This window comes from Notamacropus eugenii, chromosome 3 (assembly GCF_028372415.1).
Source record: "Notamacropus eugenii isolate mMacEug1 chromosome 3, mMacEug1.pri_v2, whole genome shotgun sequence".
Taxonomy (NCBI): Eukaryota; Metazoa; Chordata; class Mammalia; order Diprotodontia; family Macropodidae; genus Notamacropus; species Notamacropus eugenii.
In genome coordinates, this window is record NC_092874.1 from 446,152,761 (window position 1) to 446,160,280 (window position 7,520).

Genomic DNA, 7,520 nt, shown 5'->3' on the forward strand with positions numbered 1-7,520 from the left:
AAGTGTTTAATAAATAATGTTTTTGTTGATTTATAGAATGATAATAAGAGTTTAAATTACAGAATCCCCATTGACATAAAAAAAAGATTTCAGCAACGATCTCATCCTGCACCTGAAATAACATTATTTCTTTGATATCACAAACAAGTGGCCATCAGGAGAGGGAGAAACCACTATGGTCGAAGGCAGTCCATTTCTCTTTGAGATAGCTCTAAATGTTAGGAAGCTTTTCCTCACATCAATCTGTAACCTAGCTACACTTTTCATGATGATTTCCCAATCTCCAAACATCACCCTTTGAAAGCTTTGAATTTAGGGCTGATGTCTGTAGGTGTCATGGCCTCAAGAACCTTCACTTTCTTAGCTGCTCTTCTAACAGAGTCCTCCTAAGAGTGTGGTACCCATAAGTAAGCACCTAGGCCAAGTGAATCAGAACTATTTTCTCATTAGTCTTATATCATATGACTCTCTTAATGAAACCTAAGAGAGCATCAGCTTTTTGGAAAACATCCAAATCCTTAATTTTAAGAGGAAGAAACCAAGACCTGGTGAGGGTAAGTGATTTGTCTGTAACATTTGTCCAGAAGCACCTATACCAACTTTATTTTTTTTTGTTGTGTTGGTGGAGGGAGTTTCACAACTAAACTAGAGTTTCAGAACTGACCTGGAAAACTAAAGAAAAGAATGAATAATACAAATGCATACATATATATATATATATATATATATATCATATATACATGAAAACTTACAGTATATGATGTAATGTAGAGTTAAGAATAAAAATCAGAAAAAATCTGACACTCTCCATATAAAAAATATAATCAAGTGATTTTGTAGTTTTGTTTTTTTTTTTTTTTTTATATTATTATAGGGGCAGGAAAGCCTGGAGCACAGAAGAATAAAATACATATTTTCTTTGCCTCTGAGCAACATAGCCAACCCCTCACTTTTTTTGATATTAAAGAAGATGTATTAGCATCTGCTTTGCCTCAATATTAGAAGGGCTACTAGATTTTTCCATGAGACTTGCTGCTAAAATTTCATATATTTCATCTCTCTCATTAGAATGTACCTCCTCATTTTCCTCGTTTTCTCTCTGGCTTTGGTCTCTTCCAGTAGATGGAGTGCCTGTTAACACAGGCTGTGGCATAAAGATGACTAAGTCTAAGAACCGTACAACCCACAATAAATCACAAAAATGGCACAAAAATCACATCGAAAAACCTAGGTTATAGAAATACAAGTCTCTGAAAGGGACTGACCCCAGGTTTCTGAGAAATGTGCACTTTGCCAAGAAACACAGCAAGAAGGGGTCAAAGAAGATAAAGCCAACAATGCCAAAGCCTTCAATGCTCAAGCAGAGGCCATCAAGGTCCTGAGTACCAAGACCCTCAATGTCAAGCTCCTCAGACCCAAGATCTCCAGGGCAGTACCCAGCATGCTGGCTTCAAGATGGCAGCAAAGGCTCCATACTATAGGGTCAGCATCAAACATCCAGGTCCCAGGATCACAAAGTCTGACTCTAAGGTTGCCAGAACCACTAATCCCAAGACTACCAAGCCCACTCACCCCAAGGTCACCAAGTCTATCACCAAGGTCAGTAAGTCTGATTCCAGGGTTACCAAATCTGGCCCCAAGGCCACCAAGTCTGATTACAAGACTGCCAAGGCTGCTAATCACTGGACCACAAAGCCCAGTGACTCTAAGGCTGCTAAACTTACTGACTCCAAGTTTGCCAAGTCCAAACCCAAAGATTCTGGAGCTAAAGCTGCTACTGTCAAAGTTTCAAAATACATGCCTCAGGACAGAAGGACTTATTTAAACCCTAAACCACCATTTTTTTGTTATGTTTGTTTTTTTTGTTTTCCCAGCCTGGGTATGATTACTCACTATTTTGTACAAATAAAGAAAATAGTGAGTCATAAAAAAAAAAAAAAGATTTTAACTCCTCATGAAGAGGGACTACTGTACTTTTTCAATTTTGTATCCCTAATGCTCAGTACAATATCTAGTATTTAGTAAATTCTTCATAAATTCATCTCCATTCATTCAATAGTTTATTCATTTATCTATGATCTCATTGATGTAGGTATAGATTGTAAGCCATCAATGACCTCTCATGTTCTCTGAGTCTTGTTAATGTCCTCTCAAAAATATTCCAAGTGGGTTCCATCAAAAATACTAAGGTCCTTCCTTTAAAATTCTTAAATTTGTGTAGGGTTATTAGTAAATACTATGTATTATGCCTCATGTTTGGTACATAAACTGGTCTGACCCCCTTTATTTTTCTACTCATTCTTTACTCTGATGGAAACTCCAATAATGATGATGAAAATGATGAAACAAGTAATAGTAGTAGTGTCAGTGACAGTAGAAACAACAATCTTTCATTTTTCTATTGTGGTTTAAGGTTTGGAAGCATTTCCTTGTAAACAAAAGACCTCCCAACAAATCTATCAAACACTGAAATTATTATCCTTCTCTCAACTTTTTCCTCTTTCTGATATCCCTTTCTCTTTCAGTGGTACCACCAGTCATTCATCTTTTAAACCTTGGTGTTACAATTATCTCTTCTCTCTCCTTTACTTCTTTCATCCAATCAGCTGCTAAATTTTGCTACCATGCTATCACATGCTTCCTTCTCCTCTGTGACTGCTTTGATACCTCCTTAAAGTTAACTGTATGAAGTATGATTATGACTTCCCAGAAGATCTCACCTCACTCCAACTTACTCTTGATGTTGTGGCCAAATGAGTCTTCATTGTGAGCATTTCTACTTTCTCTTGGTTCCCAGGCTGACTGATCTTTCTCAGTTTTCATTGATAGATCATCATCATAAACCCTAATTTTGTTGTGTGCCAATGCTCTATCCTAGCCTTTTTCTCTTTTGTGTGTAAGATTTCACCTAGAGGTTCATTAGCTCCCATGGTTTTAATTCTCATTTCTATACCCATGACTCCTGATACACATCCAAACCTAGTCTCTTATCTCCTGAGTTTCTATCTTGCTTCTTAACCAATTGCTTATTAGCCATTCAACATGGATACCTTATTTGTATCTCAAATTCAACAACACCCACACAATTGATTTTCTTTCTACTCAAACTGTTCTCTCTTTTGAACTTTCCTATATAAAGCATCAATAGTCTTACACTCACCTTAATTTAAAATCTTGGTTTCATCTTGATTCTTTGTGTTCACTTAACCCAATCTGTTGCCAAATTTTGTCATTTTCCTCCACTCTTCTATCAGGCCCCTGTTTTCCACTTACACACATCAGCCATCCTTGTGAAAACTTTCATTACCTCTTTCCTGAACTATGACAATTGGCTACTAATGGGTCTCCCTGCCTAGCCTTGCTGAACTAATCCGTTCTCCACAAGCTACCATAGTGGTTTTTCTAAAGTGAAGATCTGAAACTTCCAATTCTTGACTCAATAAACTTGAGTGCCTCCTGATTGCCTTAAGGAACACATTGAGACTCATCTGCTTGCTATTCATAGCCCTTTATAACCTCACCCCTATCATTATTACACATCAGTCTTCTTTCACACATAGTCCAATCACATGAATTTAATAGTTCTTCATTCATGGCACTCTGTTTCCCATCTCCATGCCTTTGTGCTGTCTGTACCCCATTTCTGGAATGTACTCCCTCTTCACCTCTGCCTTTTAGAAACCCTAGTTTTATTCAAGATACATTTAGAGTGTCCTGTAGTAAGTAAAGCCTGTCTTGCTTCTTGAGGCTGCTAGTGCCCTCCCTCCCCCAAATTATCTTGAATCATTTATGTATACATTTTTGGGGTATATGTACATACACGCATACACACAAATACACTTATCTACATATCTCCCAAAACAAAATGGAGGCTCCTTTAAGGACAAGAACTAGCTTATTTTTGTCTTTCTCTCTCCAGTATCTGGTACACAGTGCATGGTAAATAATAAATGCCAATACATGTTTGTTGACCTTGAGTCAGAAAGATTTGAGCTTAAATTCTGACTCAGACATGTGCTAGCTATGTGACTCTAGGCAAGTGACTTAAGCTCTGTCTGTCTCTGTTTCTAAATTATTAAAAGTGAATAAAATACTAATACTAATACTAATGCTAATACTAATACTAATACCTACCTCATGGGGTTGTCTGAAGGACAAAAATGACATAACATTTACAAAGTGCTTAGCACTGTGCCTGGTACTTATGGGCACTTAATTAAATGTGTGCTTCTTTTTCCCTTACTGAATTCGCCACTCCAATTTATTCAATATTATTGAATAAACTAGACATAGCTCTTTCCCCGTAAACAGATTCATTTTTTCTATATAAAAACACAAAATCTCCTAGAACTGGTTAATATTAACATTACTTTCTATTCGAATAATTGTTGACGAAACCAGTAATAATACAAAGACATTGTGATTTACCCTTTCTTAGCTGTGACAAATATTTCAGTTATTCCTAATCATTCCTGCAAGTGCCTTTCTTGCCTTTCTTCTGGAAAACCAGTCTCACCGTTAAGTTCATCTGTAATACTATGATATCCACAAATTTTTATATTTTCTCCCCACAAGATAAAGATATTTCATCAAGAATTAATAAATGACTCTTACTCTTGTTTTTCCTCTGTCTTCTCCAGTTTCTCTCTAGTCATGTAAGGAAAACAGTGTTTTTGGCTCCTCTTAAGCTATCACTAAAGATTCTGAAAGTCAAAGCTGACAGTCAAAAATGCCATTTCCACAACGTTGCATTTGGCACTTAGAGACACAATAACCTTGTCTTTAATCTGTGCTGGAAAAGCCAGTGAAACAGATGTCACATCTCTAATGTACTTGTGTGTTTTTATTAATTTTTGTTATTTGTGTAAGTTTCAAAACTCCATGAGACTTTACATTCTATGACAGCAGAGTCCATGTTTTAACTGTTTTCTTCCTTTTATAACACTTAAGAAAGGTTATAATATTCAGCAAGTATTTAAATGCTTCTTGAAATTGGCTTTTATTTGTTCTTCTAGCATTTAGCACAGTTTCTGGCACATTGCCATAACTGTGTATAAATTGATTGATTGATTATTGAAATGAATGGAATCTTCGAGGTTTTTAAGCATCATTGATTTAAAACTGGAACAGATCATAAAGGTCAATGACATTTTATAATATTAGACAAGAAAAAATATTTCTGAGGATTAAAGAAGATCACATAGGCTTCAAGAGGCAAGGGACTAAGCATTTATATAGCACCTACCATGTGCCAACCACTGTTCCACAAATATCTCATTTAGTACTCACAGTTCTTCAAGGTAGGCACTGGGCCACGAATTGCCTCTTCCTGGTGTGGATGTTACTTGAGCCAGATATTAAACGATTGGCAGAATATCAACAGATGGAGTTTGGGATTGGGGAGAAGAAAGCATTCAGCAAATAGGAAATAATATGAGCAATACAAAATGGGAAGAAAAGAGGTAGGAAGTGAAGAAAAGCTATTTGTCAACAGTATATAATTCGTGAGAGGAACCATTCATTTCAATTCAACAAACATTTATTAATCTCCTACTGTTTGTCATATGCTGTGCTAAATGTGAGAAATGGAAAGATGAAAATGAAAATGAAAGCATCTCTGCCCTGAAATAAGGTCAGAAATGTAAATGGGAGCAAGGTTGTGGTGGTTGGTCTGATATGACAGGGTAAGGAGTTGGGTTTTAATTAAATAAATAGCATATTTAGGATACATTTAAATCGACATCTTTTCTTTTTTATAAACATAAAATTTGTTTGGTGTTATTAAATAGTGACTAGCATTGTGAAGGTGGCCAATTCTTCAAGTTATGTGTGTATGTCAATTGTGAGTACCTAAGTAATCTCAAGTTAGTTATTACATTATAATATTGCATAGATAATGAAAATGCTGCCTAGTTACTAGCACAGTGAATACTAGGAAAAGAAAGATATGGAAAGTGATTTCCCAATGTGAGATTTTATACGTCTTTGTGTATTTAGTTGTATTTTATATCTTTTTTATTATGTTTATTTCAGTCCAAACAGCTGTTAACTTAAATAAGACAATGGTGCGTTCTTTAAGAACATAAAATCAAACTGGAAAATAACTAAGAATAGCTCTTTGGCAGAATTTCTCCCATATTTCTTTATGAAAAATGTATGCATACATATGGATACTCTCTCTACTTCCTGATGTTAAATATTCCCAAGAAAATAGCAAAATTAATGCATATGATTTTCATCTGCCACTTTGCAACATCTGAGAAATTGCAGGATACAATACCTCACACTTAAATCATACTTGAGATTTTCACACATAAATATCAAAACACATACATATTATTATTGTTAATGAGTTACAAGTTGAAATAGATGTGAATTCTGTGAATAGTAAAAGCCAAGTACCTCAATGCATTATTTAAAGGCAAAACAGATCTATAAACAAAGCATATCCATATGTTCAAGTATGTTGTTTGCTCTTTTATTAGAGAAAAAGAAACTCTTGACCAAGAATAAGTAGGAAAAAATAAATCGGGTAAAAATGATTAGTTATTCAAGTCTAAGCATTATTCTTAGCAAATTACAACAATCACAATTATTGTTCTACAGAAATATAACTTAATCGAATTTCTCAAATACAGGTCACCCATGTGTTAATACAAATATTGCTACATTTTTTAAAAAAATAATTCTTAATTAAAACTCATACAATCACCCTAATCACAAAATTCAAGGAGAATTTTAACAGCTCCAATTTTGATCCATATCTAGGTTTTTCCCCCAAAAGAAAGAGTTAAAAAAAATACTCATTTTACAAAATGAATTAAGTATAGTACAAGTAATATCCCTACTCTCACACACATGCATGCGTGCACACACACACATATACACACATACACATGATTCTATTTGTATGAACAGAATGATTTAAAATTGGATTCAATCACTAAACTTACAACTACTCTTAAAAATCTCCTGGGAGATTGATATTTAAAACTTATTTTAACATAAAGTAGTTTGTAAAATACTAATTAGGGATTTTGTATTACATCTTGCCTCAGCACTGTCCAAACAAGTAATAGCATGTCTGCTGGCAAAATGCCCAACCCTAGGCTAATCTTCTTGGTAACTGCCTTAAATAGATTGGAATAGTTGCCGAAAAATCATTGATGCAGCTGTGCATAGTGGATTGAGCCTGGAGCCTAGAGTCAGGAAGACCTGAGTTCAATTCTTATCTCATATAATTACTACTATGTAACCCTAAGCAAATCACTCAACTTCTTTTGTCCTCCATTTTCTCCACCTATAAAATGAGAGTAATAATATCACCTACCTCCCAGAGTGTTGTAAGAGTCAAATGAGATGATAATTGTGAAGTGTTTACAAATATCACCACCACCCCCACCACCAGCTACTACATGGGGATTGTTACCATGATGCTAGGGTATAAAAGATCAACCCTAGCCTACCTCTCCCTAAAAGTTTCAAATTATAAGAAGTCACTTGGAGAATCAAAAGAAAAG

General features: G+C 35.1%; 1 pseudogene; it reads left to right on the top strand.

Moving 5' to 3' along the window:
- Positions 1 to 1,157: 1,157 nt before the first annotated feature.
- Positions 1,158 to 6,054, top strand: LOC140532286 (uncharacterized; annotated as a pseudogene).
- Positions 6,055 to 7,520: the final 1,466 nt, after the last annotated feature.